The 27,450-nt window shown below is 40.5% G+C and overlaps 1 long non-coding RNA gene across 1 annotated transcript; it reads right to left on the bottom strand.

Annotated features, from left to right (window-relative positions):
- Positions 1–1,470: 1,470 nt before the first annotated feature.
- On the bottom strand, positions 1,471–27,237 carry LOC142437390 (uncharacterized). Its single transcript, XR_012782198.1, has 3 exons — positions 27,103–27,237; positions 13,288–13,388; positions 1,471–2,234 (listed from the first exon to the last, which is right to left on the bottom strand). It is a non-coding gene; the product is annotated as an uncharacterized LOC142437390 (long non-coding RNA).
- Positions 27,238–27,450: the final 213 nt, after the last annotated feature.

Genomic DNA, 27,450 nt, shown 5'->3' with positions numbered 1-27,450 from the left:
AGTGAGCCTTTCAAAGAAGGTCCATCTAAATGGAAGGGCCAGTGGGGATTCTGTGGGAGAATGCTCATGTTCCTGCTGGGGATTTCAGTTTAATCTTCACCAATGCAGCACCTGAGAAGAGACCACCCTTCTGTTGGAGGCAGCTTGAGAGTTGTTATGATGCTGAATAGAGTTCAGTGATGTTTCCAGACTAAGATGAGTTAGAAAGAAAGGCTTGGTCATCTATCTCTGCAAACTCTTCAGTGAAAAGCCTATGAATGATAATGATCTGATCTACATCTGATCATGAGGTGGTATAGGACTGGGCAGTATTCTATTTCACATACATGTGGTCACTGTGAGTTTAGAGCCTATTCTGTAGCAGCCAATGCTAATATCATTTGTGACTAAACCTGGGACTTGAGTCTAGTCTGACTAGATGCCACATACCCCACATCCTTTTCTCTGCTGAGGATATCTTCAGACTCTGGAATTCTGTGGGAAGCTGAGAACCACTTTACACTACAGTGAAACACCTTTATGAAATATAACACATAAATATCTCCTCTATGTTTCCTAATTACCCCCCCTTTTTTTCCCCTTTCAAGCATTCAAGGTGAACAGCAATGATACGGCTCTTTAAGAATTGAAAAGATCTAAAAGCCATTTCCATCCAATTGCAAAGCATCAGTGACAATGATACTTTTTTGTTCCCTAAAAAAATTCCATTGTGCGCATTCAGTAGGAAAATAGACCTTTGTGCCTTTCATAGATTACAGTTCCTTTATACAATGGACACGTCTACGTTTCTTCCTGTTTTCCAATCAGTTAAATTTAGAACGATTGTTTCCATCTCTTACAAGATATGATGTCGAGGAAAGTGAATGCCTTGATTTGATAGCAGGGCCCAGCAAGTCTGTGAGACTCGGCTGCAGGCAGAATATCACCCAGCCACAGGCTTTTCTCTGTGGTTTCTCATGGGCAAATAAACAGCACGTTTACTATCAGTTACTGGAGTTCTATTCTTTGATGTATAAACTCTGTTCTCCTCAGCCTTAATAGAAAAGAATTCCATTTTAATACAAAACCATTTTTATAGAGACACCCTTTATATTTTCATTTCATATAACTTTTTTCCATATAACTTTTCAAAGCCAAACAGTGTGTGTCTATTTTAGTAGAACTGGGAAAAATGCATTTCAACAAAAATGGGAAAATTTTACCCATTTTCCTACCACACACAGATTACCAGGGTTAGCATTTTGGCATATGCCTTTCTAGATGATACATAATATTTATAATCAAATTATATACTTAAATTTTCTGGTGAAAATGTATTATAAAATTTTCTTTACTATTGTAAAAAAAGAGAAGCATACAGTTACAGGCTTTGAAATTTATTTTTCTGTCAACCAGAACACACTGACACTGTAATTTGTTCTGTCTGCAGTTCTATACATGAGCTGTAGTTTATACACCCATCCTCTATTGTTGGAGATAAAGATCGTAGTAAATCTGGTAAATAATATATTTTAAAAAGTTATTCACATAGTTTTGATCTCAGGCTCCGGTGTCCATCACTACCATTTACCCAGTGGGCAACCCTGGCAATTTACTTAACCCCTGTAACTGTCTCTTGCTTCTGTAGAATAGGGATAATAAGAGTGTTTGCCTCATTGTTCTGATATTCCAGTGAGGTGGAGTTTGCAAAGTGCTTACAAACGTGCTTTGTACAGAGCAAAAGCTCATCGCTGTTATTATCCTCTCTGATCTGTGGCTAAATTCTGAGTAAGAGCTGTTGTAATGGTTTGTCATGTTCAAACTTTAAGTACTGGCCAGAAAAAAAGTCTTCTAGAATCTGTAAGTTTAGTTACTTAGAAAGGTGATAACTCTTTGGTGGACATAGGCACAAATCTTTCCTTTGCAGCGCTCTGAAATCCTTGGATGGACCATGAAGAGAGTTTTATGCATATGAAACCAAGAACTAACAGCTTGCTGCAGGACCAGGCTCTCCTGAGACCCTGATGCATGCGCCTTGTCGTCGCTGTTTGGTGCCCTGAAGTCGGTTCGGACTCATAGTGACCCTGTGTGTACAACACAAGGAGACGGTGTCCTCTCCTGTACCGTCCTCACAATTAGTCTGATGCTTGATCCCATTGTTCACCACTGTGTCAAAGCCATCTTCCAGGGCTGCGGTCCTCGGCCTGTGGGTGGTGACCCCGTTGGGGGTCAAATGACCCTTTCACAGGGGTTGCCTAAGAGCATGAGAAAACATAAATATTTCACAATATATAATTACATATTGTTTTGTGATTTATCACTATGCTTTAATGATGTTCAATTTGGAACAATGAAAATGTATCCTGCATATCAGATATTTACATTATGCTTCATAACAGTAGAAAGATTACAGTGATGAAGTAGCCAGGAAAATAATTTTGTGGTTGGGGGGTCACCACCACATGAGGAACTGTATTAAAGGGTCACGGCATTAGGAAGGTCGATCACCACTGTCTTCCTCTTTTTTGCTGCCATTTTATTTGACCAAGTATGATGCCAGGCACTTTGACATGTCTGAAAAACTGGGTCTCCTCCTGCTTTTCTGCTTATGGTAATATGGCACAAGAATATGGATTTCATCTGCTTTCTCTGCGGATCATTGAGAACATCCTGAGAACCCAGTGAATACCGAGAACTCTGCCACGAAGGTGCTCGCTAGAGCACCACCAGCACCATGCCCCACGCATGGTCCAGACACGGACTTTAGAGGAAAAGAAATGACGTCACCCTGCTCGGCTCGCAGAGATGCATGCTTGTTTCTTTGAATTTGATTCTACAAGGTCTCGCCGTGGATTCCTGAACCAAAGCCTCGCTTCTTTCACTGTTGCTTCACCTTGCTTCTGTCTCAACCACGTGTAACCAGAAGACCTACAGACTCTTGTGAGTTTTGAATCCTAAAGATGGAAGGAATATTAATATGGGGATCTGGTTTATACACTTTGGACCCCATTAAATTTTATTGGCTAGAGGAAAAGTCCGTCAGCTTAGCCTAGGAGAAAATATACAGAAATGTGTTTGCTTATTGTTAAATATCTTTGCTTAGAAGTAAAATAAAATTATGGAAGTGTTTGATATTCTGATTTTAAAAGTTCATCATTGTTCTTGTGCATGAGACATTTAGCCAAAAAAGGACAATAAAGCCCACGCAGCTTTTGAGTGAAGAATTCTGGAGTAGGATGGAGGGCCCTGAATAAGAAGCAGATAATAGAAGATAGAACAAAAGAGCTGTTGCCCCAGAGACCTTAAAGTCTCACAGTACATAAGGGACAGTTGAAAAAAATCACATACAATTTTTGGATCTTATGGGAAAGGTTAGAGCTCTTAAGATGCATTAGTGATAAACTGAATTTCAGGCCCCCAACCCTGCAAAGGAAACCACCCCACTCCGATAACCGCTTATGAAGACGGTTTCATCCTCTTCAGCTGTTGTCAGGGATCGGGGAAGTTGTCAGCATGTTCCTTGTTGATCAAGGATCCTGTCCCAACACCCTAAATCCATTCTCATTGAGACTCATAACCAAATGTTGCCAGTGAAACGCTGTCATCACTTAATTCACGTGTCTACCTGCAACTTCAGCAGCACATGCATCACCATCACACCACCAGGGCTCCCTACTTGTCTGAGAAACAGTAGAAAACCAGCCTTGTGAAACAAGGAAACAGACAGCTTAAAGCACAGATTGATAAACAATAATAGAAGTTGATTCTGTTAATCAAGTGGATTCTGACTCACGGTGAGCCTGTAGGACAGATAACCTCCTAGAATTCCTGAAGCAGTATTCTTCATGGGAGCAGGTAACTTCATCTTTATTCCATGGAACGGCGGATGGCTTCCTATTATGGGCTAGCAGGTGCCAGTCCAAGGCCTAACCACTGCACCACCAGGGCTCCTTGCCTGCTGGCAGGAGGTCAGTGTATCACACCAGCTTCCATTACCACCAATGTAGCTGTATGTTTACCCACAAACAGCTGCATTTGTTCCCAAAATTATTAACATGAATTGTGCTTTAAAAGTATTCATAAATATTACTTAAATACATTTTTAAAATTTGTAAAACTTAGGTCAAGAGTTCCTATATGTATAATTTAGTGACCTTGGTTATATTCTGCAACCATTCACACCTTCTTGTTCTGAGTTGTTCCTCCCCGATTAACATAAACTTATTGTCCCCTGTGTTTCCTTTCTAATTGTCCAAATTCCTGAAAGCAGCCATCCAAGGCACAGCAACTGACCTATGTTCACCTGGACCAACCGAGAGGAAAGGGAGTCAGGAATAGGAGGAGAACATGAAATGTAGAGCTAAATTGCTCCCCTCACAATTGTCAGATGTCCCCTTTGCCATAAAAGCAGAAGAACTGGAGGGTGCCTGGACACTGCCACTAAACATTCTGATCAAGGATTCTAAAGGAGAATCTAGATCAAAAGGCAGGAAATACAGAACAAATGTTCAAATCCTCGTGGTCTCTAGACTTTCTGCAGCCAGAGAGGCTGGACGAACCTCTGAAATTATTTCCCTGAGACAATCTTTAAATCTTAACCAAAAATATTATATGCAGTCTTCTTAAAACCAAACTCTGGCCTAACTAGTAAAAATTTACTTCCTTGAGCATATGCCTTTTAATTGATAATAAATAAATCAGTAAAATATAAGAACATATTAGGATGTATGACATTTAAATTAAATGTACTGGAAAGATGTGTGGACAGAAGATGAGACAGAAAAAGGAGGAGGAACAAGAGGAGGAGAAGAAGAAGAAGAAGAAAGGGAAGAGGAGGAGGAAGGAGAAGGGGAAGGGGACAGGAAAGAGAAGGAAGAGGAAGGAAGAAGAAATAGTAAACTAAAAAGAAACTACAATTAAAAGACAATTACAAAATTGATGATCAATTCTAAAATTGGGAGATAAGCAGACATACATTAGAGAGAACACTGCATTTATTTCAACATCTGTGATCCTGCCCACACTCTTCCAAATTTTTTAAGGTGGTTGTAAGCATTAAAGAGAACTTGATGATTTCCAAGATGCATTTAAACTGTGATTTTTAAAGTGGATTTTAAAAACTTCCAACCTGATTTTTATTAGACATTGAATTCATAACGTTAATGTATGCAAAATCAGCTTGCAATCTTTTCAAAAGATGTAGGGTATTGAGTTTTGATCCCCTAGAATTTTTTGCTAAGGGCATTTAAGGGGAGTCCTCTGGTGGTAAATAAAAGTTAAGCAACTAAGCAAAAGGTTAGAGTTTTCGATTCTCTAAGACACATCTAGGAAGAAAGGCCTGGAGATCCAGAGGGCCATCAAACACACATCCATAAGGGTCATTGTGAGTCAGAATCTACTTGCAGACAACGGTTTGAGTGAAACCAAGGAGTCTGGATTTTTAAAATAGCACTGCGGATGATTCTGATTCAGACGGTTGTTTTGACTCCCTCTGTTTGGTGATAATTTACCAACACATTTGAACTTTCTTATGCCTAGTAGCATTGATGTGGAAACCATAGCAATAAAATAAAATGAAAGTGAAATTCTTGTTCTTATAAGTTAGCTTGCTTCTGGATACCAGTTCATAGCTTTTGATACTTTTATTCAGTTTTATTTTTCTATAATCAAAGAGCAAATAAGTTTAGAGTGTAGAATCAAAGGAGTTCTTTGATGGTAGTGAGTAGAAACAGTAAGATTTCAATTACCGTGTAACTCTCTGGGATTCATTTAGAGCAGTGCTTCCCAAAGTGCCTCCCTGGGAGGCCTGGAATGAGCCAGGGAGGCTGCTGAAGCAAAGAGCTACACTTGGTTCTGGATTATGGGTTAGAATACAGTGCTGGAGGCAGGAATACACTGAGTAATTTTTAAAAACATTTTATTGGGGGTTCATACAACTCTTATCACAATCTATTTATACATCCATTGTGTCAAGCACATTTGTTCATTTGTTAACACCAACATTCTCAAAATGTTTTCTTTCCACTTGAACCTTGCTATCATCACATTTGCCCCTCCCTCACTCACAAACCTTTGATAGTTTAGAAATTACTACTGTATTTTGCATGTCTTACACTGTACAATGTCTCCCTTCACACACTTTGCAGTTGTCTGTCCCCCAGGGAGGGGGTATATGTAGATCATTTTGATCGGTTTCCCCTTTCTCCCCCCACCTTTCCCTTACCCTCCTGGTATCACTACACTCAGGTATTAGTCCTGAGGGGTTTATCTGTCCTGGATCCCCTGTGCTTCTAGCTCTTATCTGTACCAATGTTCATGCTCTGGTCTAGCTGGATTTGTAAGGCAGAATTGTGATCGTGATAGTGAGAGGCAGGGGGAGTATTAAAGAACTAGAGGAAAGTTGTGTGTTTCATTGGTGCTATACTGCACCCTGACTGGCTTGTCTCCTCCCCGTGACCCCTCTGCAAAGGGATGTCCAGTTGCCTACAGATGGGCTTTGGGTCTCCACTCTGCACACCCCCTCATTAACAATGATATGATTTTTTGTTCTTTGATGCCTGATACCCGATCCCTTCCACACCTTGTGGTCACACAGGCTGGTGTGCTTCTTCTGAGTAATTTTTTAAGGAAGAGGTATGCCAAAATAAGTTTGGGAATCTACGAATTAGAGAAAAATCAAGCCATTTCATTGATTTAAAAAGGCACCAAAAATGTTGCACACGTTTTTTAGAATATTTGACATTATCTTATAAATCATAGATGCCGGAGACAGGAAGTATTTCACAGGTCTTTCAGGTAACTGGTTGCTGGTTCATAAAGTTAGGCTTGCACACTAGAAATTCTAATCTGGGAATCCCGAAGTCATGGGGCTTTGAGGTGTTATTTGTTCAATTCTTTCATCCAGGAGTAATCACTTCAAGAGATTGTCTCATCATCTCCAATTGTGTGTTAGAGTTTGCCTTCTTCACAATACCCATGGCATCCCTTGAAAACACCGTCTAGGGTTTTAAAAGCTATTCTAAAATCTAATTTCATTTCCCCATATTCGGTTTACACAGCAATTTGAAAAATAACTTTTCTGCACTCACTTTACATGTCATCATAGCTCTCATAGTGCAACATTTTATAGAAATGATGCAGGTGTTTTGCATACTACACACCCCCTGCATACTGTTTTCAGAAGTTCACTAGATCAGCATCAGTATTATTATTAATATTACCACCAATAATATTACCAATATTGATATTACTATTGCATGTTGCTGACTTCCATTTCTTTTCTTTTCTCTTCCATCACCTCTCCCCCATGAACCGATGGATTGAATGTTAAGTCTCCTTTGTTCCCAGCAGCTGACCCTGATGAGTCTATCTTTGCATGTCTAAAGCAGCCCTCTGCTTCTAGGACTCCTGCTCTGAAAACAGTTTTTGTATTTTTCCAGTACAAGAAGCTTTTGTTTTCCCCCAAGAAACAGCCCAAGGAGTGCGTGGATCTGCACACCCTGGGCCAGAGAGAGTACTCAAGTGGCCAAAGTAGTGGCCTGCAGCCATGCACACATCCTGCGCCACCATCTGGCTGTCCACTTGGGATGCTTAGGACGTTTGACTCTGACCCACGTGTAGATACCACGCGGCGCCAGGAGAGCCACAGCCACAGATGCCGAGAAGTCAGGTGTCCCTCTCCCAGATAGGTTCAACTGACTGTTTGGGCCCCCCCTCAGCTCAACTTTCCTAGCACCAGGACATGCAGGGCAAGTGGCCTCTAGCAGCAGCAGAACCTGCTGGTCCCTTGACTGGGGCCGCCCTGCACAGGACACTCTGCCCATCTCTGGCACACCTACCCGGGTGCAGATCAGGAGCGCCGCTGCTCTCAGCCAGCCACGCCATAGCCCAGAGCAAACCCACCGCTTTAATTGTTCATTTCCCAGTTCCCAGGGCACTACCTCGCTTGATCCCTGACTTCTTGAGCACCCAGGTCTTTTACCCTTATTATACGATACAGTTATGATCAAAAGTAACATTTTCAGAGTTTTGTATGAAGGTGAAGGAGGCCAAAATCCGCTTCTGGAAATGTCAGGAGACATGGCTGATGCATGCAGGGGTACAGTGTGCCAGACTATATAACGTAATTTCATCATTCCCACCTGTTTGTATGTGTGTGCATGCTATTTAGGTGGACACGCTATTTGTGAAAAATATGGTACTACATAACATCGTTAACATTTATATCCTGTTCTTCAAACTTTTAAAATGGAGTGGTAGTCCAGGAAATATGATACAGATGATTTAAAAAAAAGAAAAACACTTTCTATTTCTCCCAGGGATTCGTTTGATTTTTTCTCCTCCTTTGGCAGGAGATTTACATTCCAAGTTATACATTTCTGAGGTTAATATTAAACAAGTTTCCCTGTGTGTTCTCCAAGCAATAGGGGAGAAAACTAGCACCAAGTTATGGAGATTGACAAGGAAAGCAAACTTGAGTTAACACTGTTAAATATGTATATGTGTGTGTATCATGAAATTTACATTCAAGTTTAAATGAAAGCGCGAGGAAATGGAAATGAAGATCTTTGATAGAAGATTGACTATGTATTTCCACAAGTTCAAAGAGTGGCTTCTTATAGACCCATGAGCTCTTCTCCCAGACAGTTTGCCTTTCCCAAAAGAAATGTCTTCATTGCCTTCTTGTTGGTGTGGCCAATTCTGTTGAACCCATAAACGAGTCTTCCAATCTTAACTTAGGAGCCCTGCTGCCGACAGCAGTATCAAGTCCAGCAGTTGGAAATGAGCAGCTGCTCAGGGAGAGAAGGGTAAGGCTTTCTAGTTCGGTAAAGATGGGCACTTCCAGAAACACACAGGGCTAGCTCGGCTCTGTCCGATGGGGTCACTATGATTGCAATTCAGAAGCAGTCTATAAGCAGAGCCCTTGCAATTCAGAAGCAGTCAAGTCTGTTTTTGCACAAATCAAAGATTCTCAAACTTATTTGGTCTACTGCCCTCTTTTCAGGGAAAAATTAAAAACAATAACAAAAACTAAAACACCTCAGTGCCCCATCCCTGCCCCCAGCAGTGTACTGCAGCCCATAATCCAGACTCAAGTGCAGGTAAGTATCTGCTTTTTCAGCTCCCTGTATCTCTCCAGAAACCCTGCCCCCAATGGTTAACATTGTCACCTCCTTTAAGAAAGACTGGCATAAAAGGCGCCTGTGCCCTCCCACTTCACCCTAGGTACTTGTTGCCCCCTCCCTTCCAACTGCACCCGAAACACACCTACTCATGAGTATTCTCAGTACCAAACACATCATCAATTGCCACACAAGTCACCTCTCTTGAAGCTGAAAACAGAGTCCTGTGTGCCTGAGGATTTTCCATGATGTGTCCTTTTTTATTAACTACTGATCTTAACTTGGGTGCAGGCCACCTGCATGTGTGCACACGGGCACACGCGTGGTCAACCAAAGGTAGGAATTATTTGAGAGTTCTTGAAGTTTTAGAGCGTGTTTGGGATAGACCTTTTTTCTTTGTTGCCCTAATAATGGAGCCTTGGTGGCATAGTGGGTTATGTGTTGCACTGCTAACGGAAAGATTGGCAATTCATACCTGCCTGATTCTTGATGGGAGAAAGATGAGGCTTTCTATTTCTATACGGAGATGTTGGACAGCATAAGACATGGCAAGATAATAATGATTTATAAATTATCAAGGGTCCATGGGGAGGGAGGGGGAAAAATGAGGACCTGATGCCTGGGGCTTAAATGGAAAGCAGATGTTTTGAGAATGATGATGGCAACAAATGTGCAAATGTGCTTGACACAATGTACGTATGTATGAATTATGATAAGCATTGTGTGTACCCCCAATAAAATTATTTTTTTTAAGGATTTACAGTCTAAGAAGCTCAAAGGCATCAATTCTACCCTGGCCATTAGGATCACTATAAGTTAATACTGACATCATAATAGTGAGTTTGAGTGAGAGCCTATTGAATATTAAAACTTATGAAAAATGTGAAATTCTTATTGTGATGCACACACAGTCAGCTTCCCTACAAAGCAACGGTCTTCACAAAATTGGTGATGTCATCAAGGCTATATCCAAGTCCAGTCCATGACACATTGTAGTTATCGCTGAGTTCTTGACCTTGACTCTTTTACCTCATCTGGTGACCATTTGGGGCATGTAGGACTATGTGTTTCTGTCTAGGCCCGCTGTTTGCAGTGAACTTTGTCTACTGTCTGACTTCTTCTAGTCTAGACATACTGCATGGAACCACCACCTCTAAACCATTCTGTAGAGTGGGTACTGGAATCTTGATGCCTTCTTTTACCTTAACTGAAGATAAAAGAGTTCTACCCATTTATTTTCATTTCTCCCAACTTAGGACTGATGGAAAAGGAGGAGGAGTGGAATATCAGGTATGGTAATTACATAATCTGCTACAAATGTGAGGTTCGTTAAAGGGGTGGAGTGTATGTAGCCTGTCAATCAGGTCACAGCTTGATGACCTCATCAGAGGTACTAAGGAGATAAATAGTTCTCTGGAGGCAGAACACATGCTCACTCCCTGTGAGACATTCCTTCTGACAAGACATAAGGAGCTACATTAGAGCCCCGGAGTTGGAGGAACCACATAGAGACCCTTGCCAGCGTTGAAATATTTCGACTACCACTGGATCCACAAGACTTTTCACCTACTGGCTTGTGATCATCCTGCATCTGACATCATTGCATGTGTTGTGTGAGTCTGAAGAGGAATTTATAGACTGGTATCTGACATATGGTCTAATATCAGACTTAAGGACTTGAACTGGACTGGGCTGGGATGCTTTCTTAATATACAATTACTCTTTGATATAAAGCTGTTTCTTATACACATGTGAGAGTCTATGAATTTGTTTCTCTGGTCATCCCAGACTAACACACAAGGTTTCTTCTTATGGACACACCCCAACTTCTATTACTCTTCCTCCAACACTTTTCTTTCTCTCCTAGGCACATGGACTCCTTAGGTATATTACTTATAGCTAGCAATCAGCCTTGAACTATCCCTGAGAAAGTGCTTTAGAAATGCCCCAATTCCACACCATTGGAACTTTCAAGCTACAGGTTTTTTTAATGAATTGGATTTTTTTATTTTTAATTTCAAAACCGATTACTTTCTTTTTTGTCTTTGCTTTGTGCTATTTCTTCCCAGGAGATGAAGACAGAACCCTCACTGCCCTGACCTGTGGTACAGTTAGGAACAAGGGATGGAGGAATGGGAGAACGCAGGTATCAGAAAACACTGGAGAGAAACTGTATTCTTTATTGAAAAGTTGAGAATATAAATTTAATCTTAAAAAATTATATCACACTGCCTTGAAATGATGAGATATTGTGACCTGCTCCTAAACCATCTGCTCTGAAATTTTCTTTTAGAACTTAAAGTAGCAGTCGATAAAACCATGACATCACTTAAATGCTATAAAGTCAAGACATTGCACCTTAGGCAAGCACATGACAACCAGTTTCTACAAAAATGCCACTGGTACTTGTCTGTTGGATCTAACTCGTATAAACTGAAGCTCATTGGTTTTGGAGATTTTATTTTTCTCTGACATAAAAAAGAGAAAAATCCATAGGCAAGCCATGAAATGCAAACAGAAGTCAAAGCGAGTGCACCAGGATGGCAAGCCTCTTTATGTACAGCTTTGAAGCCTCTTGAAATAATATTAGAGGAACTAATGAAATGAGAACTGGGAAAGCTTGCAAAATGCACCTGGTGAGCAAACACCCGATCTCCCTCTCCCCCCGCCCCCTCTTATATTATAAAAACGGACATGCTTAGTTCTCTTGCCAAGGGCTGCTCCCCGCTCTTACCCTGCTACATTAACATTTGTGCTGGCGCTCAGTTTCTGCTTGCTCTCCAGGCTTGGGCGGCCACAGCGAAGCTTTGAGGTGGTCTTTCCTCAGTCAGACTTTGCCCCTTTCAGCTTCTCCTGGGCTGCCCTCCTCCTTGCCTCATTACCACATACATGGAAGGTCAGTTTGATTGGAATCTTTGGCCCAAGTCTTTGGTGTGATGTTTTCAACTGGCCATTTCTTGGAGTGAGAGGAGGAAGTGGAATGAATGAAAGAAAGGGGAAGACAGTCTTTGCCCTCTCTTCAGGATGGTGTTTTTCTCCCCCCCCCCCCCCCCCGAGTCTCTTGCTGCCTCACTGGCTCTCTCTATTATAAAACTGAAAACCGCAATGCTGGCTGCCTTTGTGTAGCAGAGCTGGGGGTTACAGTCAAAGAGCTGGTCCTGCCTCCATCTGCCCTGCTCCCACCTCCTGCTGCCCTCCCTTCATGGCCCTCTCCCCAGCCTCCTCTTCCCACACTATTTTCCATTCCATTGACTGGCAAAGAGAGTGGAACAAGTAGGCCACCACCTATGGTGTTTTGAACAAAATCAATGCCTGGCACCTTACAAAGGAAGACAGAATGTTTGATAGATTTTATTAGTTCTCAATCCTTTTTCAGTACGACATTCTGCGGGAGGAGGGAATTGGGGTGGAGTGGGCAGAGAGGGCAGGGAAAGCTCAGATGATCTTCTGAGGATCTCAGAATTTTCCACGGCTTTGTCTTGCCATGGGAAAAATTACTCACTGGGTTATAGCCTGCCCTGGATTTAATGGCTTCTATGCCCTTTGCTAAAATAAATATAGATAGATAAATAAATAAATAGAGAGATAGATAGATGAATAAATAAATAGATAGATAGATAGATAGATAGATAGATAAATAAATAAATGGGAAGGATACCTTTGTAGTTATTTCATTCTCCTGGAACTTTAATACTGGTGTTTGTATGGATCAAAATGACCAACTTTATAAAGGGAGATAGTCAGAGTTGAGTCCAGTGAAAAGTTATTTCATGTCTTTTCATGTTGTAAGGTTACCCCCAGCCCCGCCCCTTGTCCCTAATACCCAGTTCTGATGCAATGACTTTGTCAAGTTGATCTACAATGTCTACAAGCGATGTCTCTGCATTTGCCCCACTACACATCACACCTGCCTCTGCATCTCCCACAGTAGTGCTCTCACATTATGCTCTCCCTCTGCCCGGGTCTTGTCAAGGAGACCCCTGTCAGCTGCCTTCTCATTATGTTCCCGTATGAAGCTTTCCATAAAACACAGGCTAATGTTGTGTGTTTATATAAGCAGTAACTCTCCATTCCACTCTCCTACCAGCCTCCAATAACCACTAACTTACTTTAGTTTTATACGTTTCTCTATTGTAGAGACTTCATAGTGGAATTATAAAATATTTTCCTTTAATGTTTGACTTACGTCACTCAGCATCATGTCTTCAAAGTTGATCCATGTGATAGTAGAGGCATTCTCTCCATTCTTAAGCTCGATCTTAGGTTCTGCCCCTCCTTGATATCTTCCTGAGTGGAAAACAAACTGTTGGATCACCCACATACAAACGGACTCTAAAGTAAGCAGATTCTCTAAGTCAAAGACATTGTAATTGGGAATCATCCTCCAGGAAGCTTTTCTAAATCTACACGAGAGGAGATAATGCTCATTTTGGTGGTAGGATACTGCTATCCCCATTACACGTAATTGCAGCTGATTACAAAAAAAGATAAAGAGGATTTATAAACACTTCCAAGGGATGTTTTGCAAATCTCACTATTGTATTAATATGTCCCTATCTGAAAATGAGTTGTTTATTGTGGTCAGTTGTTGTCAAATTCTTTTTGACTCATAGTGACCATAAAGGGAAATGATTATTCTGCATGTTTAGAATAAAACAGTTTCCAATTCATAAAAGAAAGTCCTTCTTGATAAAGAAAACTGTTAGCTTATAGATATGGTCTGAGTGGCATTGTTATGTTTTTTATAGTTGCTATCAAGTCAGTTCTACCTCATAGTAACCGTATATAAATAATACCTATTCTTGCACCATCTTCAAAATTGTCACCATTGTTGTAGCCATGGTGTCATTAAAGATCCTGCTCTTTTTTAATGGCCCTCTGATTTAGCAAGCATGATGTTCTTTTTTAGGAATGGATCCCTCCAGATAATGTGCCCAAAATATATGACACAAAGTCTAGCCATCCTCCTCACTAATGGAGGATTTTAGTTATACTTCTACCAAGATCTATTTCGTCTTTCTTATGACAGCCCATGCTATTTTCAATATTCTTCACCAACACAATAATTGAAGTGCATTCATTCTCCAGTTTTCCTTTTTAATTGTCCAGATGTCACATGCCTATGAGGGGATTAAAAATACCATAGCCTAGATCAGGCACACCTTAGTGACCATTTTGCTTTTTAACACTTTAAAGGGGTCTCTTGCAACAGATTTTTCCCAATGGAATACTTTGTTGGATTTTTTTCACTCCCACTACTATTGGCCTTGATTGTTGATCCAACTAAAATGAATTATTTCCTTGGTAACTTTAATCTTTAAAAAAAATGTTTATTAGGGGCTCATACAACTCACACAATCCATATATACATCACTTGTGTAAAGCACATGTGTACACTCATTGCCCTCATCATTCTCAAAACATTTGCTCTCCACCTAAGCCCCTGGCATCAGTTCCTCATTTTTCCCCTCCCTCCTCACTCCCCTCTCCCGCATGAACCCTTGGTAATTTATAAATTATTATTTTGTCATATCTTGCCATGTCCGACGTCTCCCTTCACCCACTTTTCTGTTGTCTGTACCCCAGGGAGGAGGTCACATGTAGATTGTTGTAATCGGTTCCCCCTTTCCAGTCTACCCTCCCTCAACTCTCCCAGTATTGCCACTCACACCACTGGTCCTGAAGGGATCATCCTCCCTGGATTCCCTGTGTTTCCAGTCCCTATATGTACCAGTGTACATCCTCTGGTCTAGCCAGACTTGTAAGGTAGAATTGGGATCATGATTGGGGTGGGGGGAGAGCATTTAGGAACTAGAGGAAAGTTGTATGTTTCATTGTTGCTGCATTGCACCCTGACTAGCTTGTCTCCTCCCCGAGACCCTTCTGTAAGGGGATGTCCAGTGGCCTACAAATGGGCTTTTGGTCTCTACTCCGCACTCCCTTGTTCATTATGATAAGTTTTTTTGTTCTGATGATGCCTAATACCTGAACCCTTCGACACCTTGTGATTGCACAGGCTGGTGTGCTTCTTCCATGTGGGCTTTGTTGCTTCTGAGCTAGGTGGCCACTTGGTTACCTTCCAGCCTTTAAGACCCCAGACACTATCTCTTTTGATAGCTGGGCACCGTCAGCTTTCTTTGCCACATTTACTTATGCACCCACTTTGTCTTCAGCAGTTGTGTCGGGAAGGTAAGCATCATTGAATGCCAATTTAATAGAAGAAAGTATTCTTGCATTGGGGGAGTACTTGAGTGGAGGCCCAAAGTACTTCTGCTACGTTAATACTAAATCTATTAATATATGCACATAGATCTCTTTCTCCATCTTCATATATAAGTATATTTCCATATACATGCCTTTATCTAGACTGTATAAATGCCCTTTGCCTCCCACTCTTTCCTCTATTTCCTTTGACTTTCCTCCAGTCCCATTATCATGCTCAGTCCCCACCTGGATTTCAACAATTCCTCTTGGTTGCATTACTCTTGATCACACCCTACCAGGTCTCCCACACCCTCCTCACCACCTATTTGAATCACTTGTTGTTCCCTTGTCCCTGGGTTCACTAACACCACTTCCTTTCCCCCCTCCAGCCCCTCACTCATGGCTCCCAGAACTGTCGATCCCATTGTTTTCTCCTCTCCTCCAGATTGTTCATCCACCCTATCTTATTTAGACAGATCTGCGGAGATAATAACATGCACAAAAACAAGACAGAGCAAAACCAAGCCACAATAAAACAACAACAAACCAATGACCAAAAAAAAAAAACACAACAAAAAAGAAAAGCTTGTAGTTAGTTCAAGGGCTGTTTGTTGGCCTTTAGGAGTGTTTTCCAGTCCAGTTTTTGGGGCACCAAGCCCTGGCCCCAAAGTCCACCTTCAGAATTCCCTGAGGACCTTGCCGCTCCATTCCCTTGCTGTCCTGTTGCACCCCCTTAGTGTTTTGCCGTGGTATGGCGGGATCAGATCGGGTGCAGTTCCCACAGTGTGTCCTGCGTTGTCCTCCGTAGAGTTATGAGTCAGTGAGGGACGTCATGTCTCATAGTGGGGCCGGGCATGTGGTCCTCTCTGTGGACTGGCTGCTCTAATCGGGAACATCGTCCTCGTGGCCTGGTGGTGTGCTCCACTCTCTCTTCCTCCCCCTTCATCTGCTCCATGTAACTTTCACCTTTGATCTGTTTGTGATGATGTTGATTATTGGTTCTGGTGTGAGGATTTGTTTTAATGCTGAGGTAGAACCTACACTGAAAACTGTAATCTCTAATTTTCAACAGTCAATGCTTCACTTGTCTTCATCTCCAGTAACAAGGTGGCGTTGGCTGCATGATACAAGTGGTTACTGAATCTTCCTCCAATCCCACTGCCATGTTGATCTTCATGGAGTCCCATTTACCAGACTACTTACTCAACACGCAGATCCAATACAGGAAAAAATATAATCCCAATGTGCTTCTCTTCTGATTTTAAATCATTTAGTATTCTTTTGCTTAATGGCTGGGTTAGATGATATTATTGGAAAATTGACTTTGTGAGATTCCCCCCAATATAAATAATTAAGCCACTGGTTTTGAGGAAATACAATATCTTATTATTTTACATATTTATCTTAATTTATTTTAAGTGGGTATTAATATACATGTCATATCATTCCATACGTCAAGCACGTCAAGCAGAATTATACAATTGCTGCTGCAGTCAGTTTCCAAACACTCTCTTTCTTCTTGGACTCAACCTTGTCTCTCTTTTAACCCCTCTCCCACTCCTTTGGAGTGAAATAAAGTGTTTTAGTTGTGCAAAAGTATCATCTTGCACATGATGTTCCAATCTAATGGGGAAAAATCCTTGTGGAATTATATAATAATTATAAGAGCCAATTTAGTATTATTAATAATGGGACACATTGGCACTGTGTAAAGCATTACGCCAAAATTGCTTAACAAGAAGCTAAACCAGCTCCAAGCCTCATCATAGAAAACAGATGGATATGGGATATGAAATATTCCATAAGAAAATGAACCAGTTCATTTAAAAAGTCAAAGTGGAAGGAAAAAAGGGGTAGGGGACTCATTTCAAACCAAACAACTGAACATACACAAGAATTAAATCTAATGTGTAAAATTTAATTAAGTTATGTTTCTGAAGGTACCAGATAGATAGATAGAGATAGACAGATCTAGTTATAGATAACATATTTTGTTTACAACATAAAAAATTTGTATTTGGGCTGTATATTATATTATTTTAAGGAAATCTATTGATTTTCTTAGAATGGATATAGGTTTTATATAAATATACCTGGATGTGTGAGCGTGGGGTGTTTGTGGAGATGCATAGTGGTATCTTTGGGAGTAGAAAGTCATCATGCGGACAATGAACTAACAAATGGCTCAATAAATCATTCAATAAGTGGGTACTGGGGAAATGGCATATAATGGGAATTTTCTTTAATTTCTCTGAATGTTTCAAAATTTACTTAAGAATAAAAATTCACCCCAAACCCAGAACATGGCATGTGTTTGGGTTCAAGCCCTAAAGAGGGAGAGACCCCCGTGGACACAGGAGAAAGACTGAAAAACGCACCTGAAGCCTGTCTCAGAGACATCTGCTTCTCTCCACAGCAGAGCTGCCAGGCCAGGAGACAGTAGTGCAGCGTTCAACTGGCCAGGAAAGGATCCACTGCTGTGTTGAACTAAACACTGCCCGGTCAGGTGCCATCCTCACAATTGTTCTTATGCTGGAGCCCATTGTTGCAGCCACGGTGTCAATCTAATAGGGGGTAGTTATGGGGATTATTTTTATTGCAGTTAAGCAACTTTGAGTGAGGTGGCTGCTGAAGCGATTGGAAACTCATTCATAGGTTATCTTCGTGTTACTAGGGGAGGGGAGCATTCCTTGATGCCTCTGACTCTGCTCAGTCCTGGTTACCTTGCAGTGGGGCTGAAGGACACACAGGGCATGCCTGCTTTGCTGAACCCCGGCCATTTGGTACTGTTAACTATTGCCTCTACCCCATGAAATGAAGAGTGCCATTACTGATGGTAGATGGCTCTTGGCCGAAAGCAGAGCATACCAGAACTTTTGCATATTTGGATTATGTAAATGATTTCAACTATGTGGATCAAAACAAACTATATTTAACTTTTTGAAGAGTGGGCATTCCAGAGCACTTAAATGTACATAGACCAAGGATCAGTGATTGAATAGATAAAGAAGATACTGCATGGTTTAAAATTTGTCAAGAACATTTCTCAGGGTAGTACAAATGGCTCACTGCCCTAATGACCATTTTAAATAGTTTTAAAAACTATATATCAGAAGGTAGTTTCTTATTTAATACAGCTAATTCTTAAATAAGAACACTGAAATAGGTACACAAAACAGGAATACGCTATGAGTTTTAAAATATTAACGAAAAAACATTAAATAATACCTGACAAAGAACAAAACTATTATTTAAGATAGTTCCATATAGCTTCTTAATTACCATCTCACTTTCAATGTTCTTCACTTTTATCTGAGCATCTCCAGCTGTGTTAACCGTAACCATCTTTTCTCTGTAGCAATACAATCCCATCCTGTCAGAGGTAGACTCATTCGGCAATATGGAGCCCTGCTGGTGTAGCGGTTCAGCGTTGGGCGGCTGCGATCTGCATGGTCCACAGCTCCCCAAGAGCAAGACAGGGCATTGTACATCAGTGACAGCCAGTCTCAGAACCCCCAGGGAGTTGCTATGAGCCAGCAGTGACTCAATGGTAGTGGCTTTTGAGTGAATTAGACAACAGTCTTTGTGTTTGATCTATTAGAAATAAATGACTTTTCTCTGAACATAAGATATTTATCTTTGGAAAATGCCTTTCTGCCTGCTGAACTAACAGCGAATGTTCTGAGAATAGTTTGAGCTCTCTGAACACTTCCAGGAATTGCATAACTCACTCACAATGTCTTGTGGGGATTTGGGGCATATCACAAAGTTGATCTACTGCTAAAAATCCAGACCTCGAAGCCCTGTTGAGCACAGTTCCACTGTGACACATGTGGAGTTGCCATGAGCCGGAATACCTTCCTTGGTTCCTTTTAACTGCTAAACTGATAACCTCTCCTGGAGAAAACACTTAGCATTTTGACAATTTCCAGAAAAGCAACTGCAAGGCTTTGTAGCATCCGTTGCTGTAATTCTTTTTTAAAATAATGTCCTTCAAACAGCCATACTCATAGACACATTACTCAACTTGATAATATATAGGAGGCTTTGCAAGGAACAACGATCCCTTATCAACTAAGTCTCTTTCCTATGGGTCACTTACCTGTTCACGTCTTAGAGAAAAATTCTTGAAGAACATTTCTCAGAATATGAAACTCTCATTCAAGAAGCTTTTCCAGTAAATAGAAATCCTCCAATTTTAAATCTTAGACACTTTGTGCTGTTACATCCTACTCAAACTTAATGAGTGTTACTAAAATGCTTCAATAATAATGAGCAGAGTTTTTCATTTTATATCACACGTCTCATACTACATTATCCTACAGAATTATGTTTTAAAAGTTTCCTGAAAGTTGTGCTGTATCTAAATGTATATTAATTCTCAGTTTTCTTCATGATGATATTACTCTTCAAATAGATTATGTATAGGTAGATGAACAAACAACTGAATAAATGTGCCATCTAGTCCTTTTGTCTCTTGGTGACCAATGTGTGTCTGAGTAGAAGATATACCATAGGGTTTTCAGTGGCTGATATCTGTTAGTTCTTTAATGTTTCCTCCCCCCACTCCATGACCCCAGTTCTATCTTACAAATCTGACTAGACCTGAGCATGTACACTGGTACAGATAAGAGCTCCTGGCACACAGAATCAGGATAAATAAACCCTTCAGGACTAATAATGAGGGGAGCGATCCCATGAGGGTAGGGGGAAGGTGGAGGGAGAAGAGGGAAAATGGGGGAGCCGATCACAGTGATGAACAGGGGATGAACAAGAGAAACATGTATGAAGGGAGACATCAGTCAGTGTAAAATATGAAAACAAAAATAATTTATAAATTGCCAAGGGTTCAGGTGGGTGGGAAGGTGAGGGGGGGGGGGAAGCAGAACTGATAGCAAGGGCTCAAGTAGAAAGAAAATGTTCTGGAAATGTTGATGACAACATGTACAAAGGTGCTTGATATAATTGATGCATGAATTGTTATAAGAGCTGTAAGAGCCCCCAATAAAATGATTTATTAAAATGAAAAGAAAAAGCTCAAAAAGAAAAAATTCGATTCCTAAGCCATTTTTCTGAGAGCCTTCTGGGTGAAATCCAACCTCCTATTAGGTTAGTAGCTGAGTGAGTTAAATGACATATGATCCCTGGCCTTCTCACACAACTTCTTTCCATCGTGAAATGTCCTTACAGTGTCTTGCGAAGATGTGTACGCTTTCAGTCAAAAGAGTCGAAGGGCCTTGCACCATGCCCAGGGGCTTTGTAGGGTGGAAGCCAGCTCCACACACCTCCGCTCCTTCCTGTGCTTCAGTTGGGCTGCCTACACTGGCTTCTTCTGCCACATCAGCAAGCTGATCTTGCACCTCTTCCAAGATCACTTGTAATTTCATAAGGGGCAGGGTGGGGACGTACCATGAGATTCCTTTTAATGCAGCTGGATTGGATCTCTGAGGGCTTGGCTGCCAGTGCCTGTCCCGTTCTTGCTGTGTGGTATTGTGTAATCGCTTGCCCCCAGCCCCATTCCCCAGCTGGGCAGGAGGAGGAGTGGGAAGTAGGATGGGGCTGGGAAATACAGGCCAAGAGTGTCACATAACAAAACCAAGTGACCCAACCACTACACCAGAGGAAAAAAATAAATAAAAGAGACATTTTGAATCTCCTTTACAATGACTAAATGTTATATTGTATTTATTTATTTTTAATCATTTTATTGGGGGCTCATATAATTCTTATCACAATCCATACATACATCCATTGTGTCAAGTACATATGTACATATGTTGCCATCATCATTCTCAAATAATTTGCCTTCTACTGGAGCCCTTAATATCGGCTGCTCATTTTCTCCCTTCCACCCCACTCCCCCCTACCTCATGATCCTTCATCATTCATAAATTATTGCTATTTTTATCATATATTACACTGTCTGACATCTCCCCCGCCTTCTTCTCTGCTGTCCCTCTCCCAGGGAGGAGGCTATACGTAGATTCTTCTAATCAGTTCCCCCTTTCTACCCTGCATTCTCTCCACCCTCCAGGCATGGCCACTCTCACCACTGGTCCTGGAGGAGTCATCTGTCCTGTATATTTTATTTTTTAAAGAAACATTTCAATTAATAGAGCATTGAGTGACTTTTGCTGTTCTGTTTTTCTTTTACTGTGGATTTTCTTTTCTTTTAACAGTTGTATTAACATATAATTTATATAATTATATAATTCGTTATCAAAGAGAGTATATCATTCATCACCATTATCAACTTTAGGACTTTTTTTCATTCTCATATCAATTATTATTGCCTTCTCATTACCCCAACCTCTCCTCTCGTACCCCTAGGAGAGTATTGACCTCGATGTTGTCCCGATGGATTTACTTAGCCTTAGTCTCATATAAAGAAAATCATTCAAGGAAAAAAAATAGAAAGGAAACAACAAAGCTAGCAACTGCAACAGAATAAATTAAAAAACTCAGTCTAAAAGATATCAGAATATAATAAAAATGAGAATAAGTTGAAAATGAGTTAAAAGGAAACACAAATTGTAAGATGTGAATTTTTATCTGAACTTTGTCCGCAATAATGAATATTCTAATACATTTTATCTAAGGCAAGACTGTTCATCTCCTTGCTCAGAGGACGGAGGGAGTTTCATGGAGACTTGGTCTTTGTGGGAGATCTGTAAATGTGTCTGGGGCTTATGCTATCATGCATAGGTATTGGACTAAATATTGTTCCTGTTATTTCCAAACCACTCAACTTTAAAACATGCATTTTCCTTTACGTCAACAAGATGTTTGCAAGTCCAAGTTGTATTTATTCTAAGTGCTAATTGGGTTTCTTGGCCCTCTTTGTGCTCAATAAGTGGTTGTCGCTGACGGTGCTGAAGGTTGAATCTTGTGGAATTACAAAACATTGTAATTCCACAAGATCTGGATGAAAATTTTCAAATGCAATGCTATTGTGACCCGGGCTTATAGGAACCTCATTGATTCAGTGGCAGTAACTGTGCCTTATGGCTGAATTACTAGAATTGAACATGTGCTCTTTTCTGACCAAATTATTCAAGTTTGGAAGACTTTAGCTTTCATGGAAGTAGTTATCCACATAGTAAAGGAAAGTGTGCTATCTTGAGGTTGGATGTAGTTTGGCTAGTGTAACAGGGTCCTTGGATTGGAATGGTCAATTTACTTCACTCTGTCTGATAGGCATTACCTCCTGTCACAGCAGCATGACTCTCGTCCACTTTGAGGCCAGACAGACCTTCATGTATTTTTTAACTCCATGAGCTTGTTAATCACTACTGACTGAGTGAGTGTTATATGTAATACAAAGTGTATTTTCTCTTTATTGGGTTAATAAAGATTTTTCAGAACATTGGGCCTAAATTTCAGGTATCTGGCCAAGGAAACCTAAGATTGTGCCCAAACAGATTTAGTCATTTTACTGAACATACTACCAATGCGGAAAGGAATGAGGAATAGCAAAAGGTGAATCCCCATTTCCCAAGGGAAACGGTCGATATTTGCTTGGCATATATGTCCTGGGGTCTATCTGTGACTAGATAGAGGTCAACCAATATGAAAGTGGCAAAGCATTGACTATCTGGATTTTAGTTTATTAGAATAATCAATTAAGTAGAATGTCTTTGTCCTTTGTTTAAGAAGAAAAGGAGAAAGAGTTAGCAAAAACGATTAATGTCAGGAATCTGAAAAAAATGACAATAAAAAATTTTATCCTGGAATTATAGTACTTGTTTTCTAAATCTTTACCTTATATCAGCAGTCTTCAATGACCTCTCCATTTGTTCTAAGATTTACTCTCCACTATACCATAATTAAGTTATTTGTATAAATTCACCACCTTATTTGTGTTGCTTTGGTTTATTGGCTTTAAGCTTATGCGATCACACAAAGACCCCCGTGACACGATACAAGCATTTTCCTGCATGCAAAATTGCACAAAAGCAGATCACCAAGTTTTTCTCCTGAGAATTTTTAGACAAGTTCCAGCCACCAGTCCTTAACCTGACCTTCAAGTCCCTCTGCATCCAAACTGAACTGACTTAGTATTCACTCTAAAAGTTATGCACCTGGGCTCTTTCTGCCTTGCTGTGTTATATCCTGTCCTCCTCCAGATGTGCCATGTGTTTTTCTGCATAAATGCCTTTACTCACCCTGTTCATCATACCTGGAAGGCCTCCCACATTTGATTTATTTTCAAGTGCTGTTCATCATTCAAAGTCAAAACCAGGTCCTACCTTATCCCAAATGCCTTCCTCATATAACGAAGGCCACAGTGATTCTCTCACACACTCTCTCTCTACCATAAAGTTGATTCCAACTGCTAGCGATCCTGTAGAACTGAGTGTAACTGTACCTGCATACCTGCATGTTTCCCAGATGGGAACAGAAAGCCTCATTTGAAGGAGAACCCTGAGAGCAGCTGGTGGGTTCAAACTGATGGCCTGGTGGTTAGCAGCCTGGTTCCTAATCCACTATGCCACAAGGGCTCCTTAAAGTACTTATTATTCAACCTAGTCTTTAAATATTTCCTCAAGAATCTGAAGAAATTCTACATTTGTATTAGGCACTGACTCTGGAGGAAGACAGAAACGAGAACTGTAGGTATGGTAAACCGTGTCCATTGTAGCTAGAGAGAAGTTTTTAACTCCTTCTTGTACTCGGGTTTCTGAGTGGCACTATGGTTTGCTCTACACATTGGCAGTGCAAACACACAAGGCTCAGTGATCAGCTTCTGTGATACTACAAGCAAGAAAATACACAACACCCACATGATGGAAAATTTGTATTGCAGGGGGCAGAAAGGACACTAGATGAGAATGTTGCCTGAAATTGCAATCTTGCAAAATTAAATATCTTAACTAGTTAAGAAACCCCTGGATGGCAAATGGTTAAACCAGGACTGTTAGCTGAAAGTTTGCTAGTTAAATATCACCCAGAGGAACCTTGAAAGGCAGACAGGGCAGCCTGAAAATGTGAAAGATCCTGAGACAAAAGCAGAAGACATATTTCCTGAATAAAAATATGGTACTGAAGATGTGTGGCTTACAGGAGAGGAGAACTCCTGGGGAGCAGTTCTACTCTGTAATGCACAGGGTTCTTTGTGAATGGAAACGGATTCCACTACAATGGATTTGGGGTTTTCGTTTGTTCTTAACTTTCAATTAGAGAATAGGCTTTAGTACTGGATTCATAGTTGCGTAAAACCAACTTCCCAGCTAGAACCACAAGCAATACATACAAAGAGAAGGGAGAGTTTTGACCTCAGTGATCAAGACACTTGGACGGATTTTCAATGAGACTCGGTAAGTAAATGAGTTTGAACGACATGAACAATTGCTACTTTGGTCATCTTGCTTGTGCTTTCCCGATGTCTGAGAGCTTCCCATGCACATGGGCTATCAAAGGCCACCTACCAAGAGTAAACTCTCTATATATATTTGTTACAGTTATGTGGTGGAAAGTAAGAGGAACTAACTCTAACTTGAGCAAAAGAGATTGTTGGAAGGATATAGGATAGTACACAGACCTGAAAAGAAAAGCTCAGTAAATCAAATTTATAAAGGATAGAAACTAGGGCCACTGTGAGATGTTTACTATGTGCCAAAAAATGATTTCTAGTCTTTTCTAAGCACACTACCACTGTGTTGGGTTAGCTCCAATAATTTTTCCATTTTATTTCATTCAATTCATGATTCAAGAGAAAGAGTCTAATTGGATCACCATATGAATACCATAATTGACAGTCTTACTAAGATAGCACTTCAGGCAAGGATATAATCCACCAAAGTCATATGTGAATACTATTAACTGAATAAAAAGAAAGTGATGCTAGGTGGTAAACAGTAACCAAAGACTATCACAATTGGAAACATTTTCTGGTTTAAGCAATTTGCACTCTACCTAAATGTATTGGCTGATTGGGCTATCAGGAGATGATATGTAGATATATATAGAAATATTTATCTATTTATTTATAAATACACACAGAAGCTTTTAAAAGTTTATGGAAAACTAATGCCAAAAGATAATAGATTTTCCCCCCAAAAGTTCATACATATGTGTGTGTGTATATATATATATATACATATATATGTATGTATATATATATTAGAGAGAGAGGATTTCAAACAGTTTATGGGAAATTTCCAGGATTCTTTAATTCTATTATTTAATCAACTTTTTGAAGCCCATTCATACACAAACTTGAACATATGAATATATATATATAAGGTGATACCACAAAAACAATTTTTTTCAAAGCTATATATTTAAATTTGTTTACAAAACAACCTTCTCACCTTCAAAGTACTCTCCATACACTTAATATATTTGTCAAATCTGCGATTCCATTTTCGGAAACATTTTTCAAACTCATCTGTTTGGATGGCTGATAGCACCTTGCTTCTTTTTTTTCCTTTACCTCTTCTACATCTTCAAATCACTGTGATTTCATGTCCCTCTTCGTTTGCGGAAACAAAATGACATCACACAGAGAAAGGTCAGGTGAGTAAGGTTTGTGGGGCAAGAGGGGCATCCTGGTTTTTGCCAAAAACTGGCACGTTGAAATGGCTGCGTGAGCCGGTGCACTGTCCTGGTGACAAAACCAGTCCCCATCTGCCACAAATCAAGGCCTTTTTTGTCACACACAGTTAGGCAATCTTTTCAGACCCTCTGAATAGAAAGCTTGATTAACAGTCTGACCTGGTGGAACAAACTCCTCATGCACAATCCCCCTCACATCAGAAAAACAAATGAACACCGTGTTGACCTTAGAATTCACTTGATGAGCTTTTGAGGAGACCATAGTATCTTCCACTGACTTGACTAATGTTTGCCTTTGGGCCTAAGAATAGCACCATGTCACCAGTAATGACCTTGGGGAAAATGTCTGGGTTGATTCAGAGCTGTTCTTTCAAAGAATACCTCAAACACTTCAAAGAATGTTTCCACTAGAAGCTATTTTTCCTGCTAACTTAGAACCTAAGAACAAATTTCACAGTGGCCCTTCTCCTTCCCAAATCTTCCATTATAGTGCCATCAACTGAGCTCCAGGTAGTCCACATAAGTTCCCCATCTCCTCATTGGTCCATCTTCAGTCTTTGAGCACAAGTGCATAAATTTTGTCAACATTTTTGTCCATTTGGGAAGTTGATGGATATCCAGAATGAGGTTTGTCAGCAATCGACATTTCACCTTTTTTGAAATGAGAAAACCACTCAAACACTTGAGTTTTCCCCACAGCACTGTCATTGTAAGTTGTCTTCAACATCTCAGCAGTTTCCGTGGTATTTTTCCTGAGCAGAAAACAAAATTTCACAGCCTCACACTGTTCTCTTAAATAGGCTACCAAAAATGAGGATTGAGCGAAACTGCTTTTGCAAAAATATTCACCTTGACCAAATAGAACCTACCTAGATGATGCCACTAGGTGCACTGACACAGAATGAGTTGCTGGATGCTCACTTAGTGGAAAAATGCATCCTTTGAAGCTTCACCCAGTGGAGCTTTTTACCAGGGTGTTTGTTTTGTGTGTGTGTGTGTGTGTGTGTGTGTGTGTGTGTGTGTTTAGAATAACCACTTATATTACAGTGTGTGTGTGATTTACTTAAACGGTAACTTTCTTTAGGCTGAGGAAAGGGCATGTTGGCCTTTAGAATACTGTTTCATTTATACGCTCTTTGAAGCCGTTCTAGCTAGCTCTGGCTGCATGCAACCCCACTCACTTCCAGTTGCTCTTTCCCTCTTTAAATAGGGCTCGGTTTGCCAATCCCCTTCCACTAACCTTTCGGTTCTTCTGCTTCTTGTGTCTGTCATCAGCTGCAGGAGATGCTGATAATGTTGGGAGCTGCTGGAAAAGGGGATGAGACAGAGAAGCACCAGAAGATAAGGAGTCCAACAAGGAAAAGATTAAAACCTCTCAGCACTAAGTCAAGTTAGGGCAGAGTTCGGCTGCAAACCTTCGAAACTGTTGGCTTTTAATGGGGGAGGATGAATCAGTTTAGATAACTTAGGAATGGACTTGAACCTTTGCCCAGACCTTAGAATGAACCACTGACAAACCTCTGAGTTTTCCCGAATGGAGACACTGAGAAAAACAATGAAAGTGAACTTCTCTTCCCTCCCATCTCTT

This window comes from Tenrec ecaudatus, chromosome 1 (genome assembly GCF_050624435.1).
Source record: "Tenrec ecaudatus isolate mTenEca1 chromosome 1, mTenEca1.hap1, whole genome shotgun sequence".
NCBI lineage: Eukaryota > Metazoa > Chordata > Mammalia > Afrosoricida > Tenrecidae > Tenrec > Tenrec ecaudatus.
This window is presented reverse-complemented; position numbering and strand designations above follow the sequence as displayed.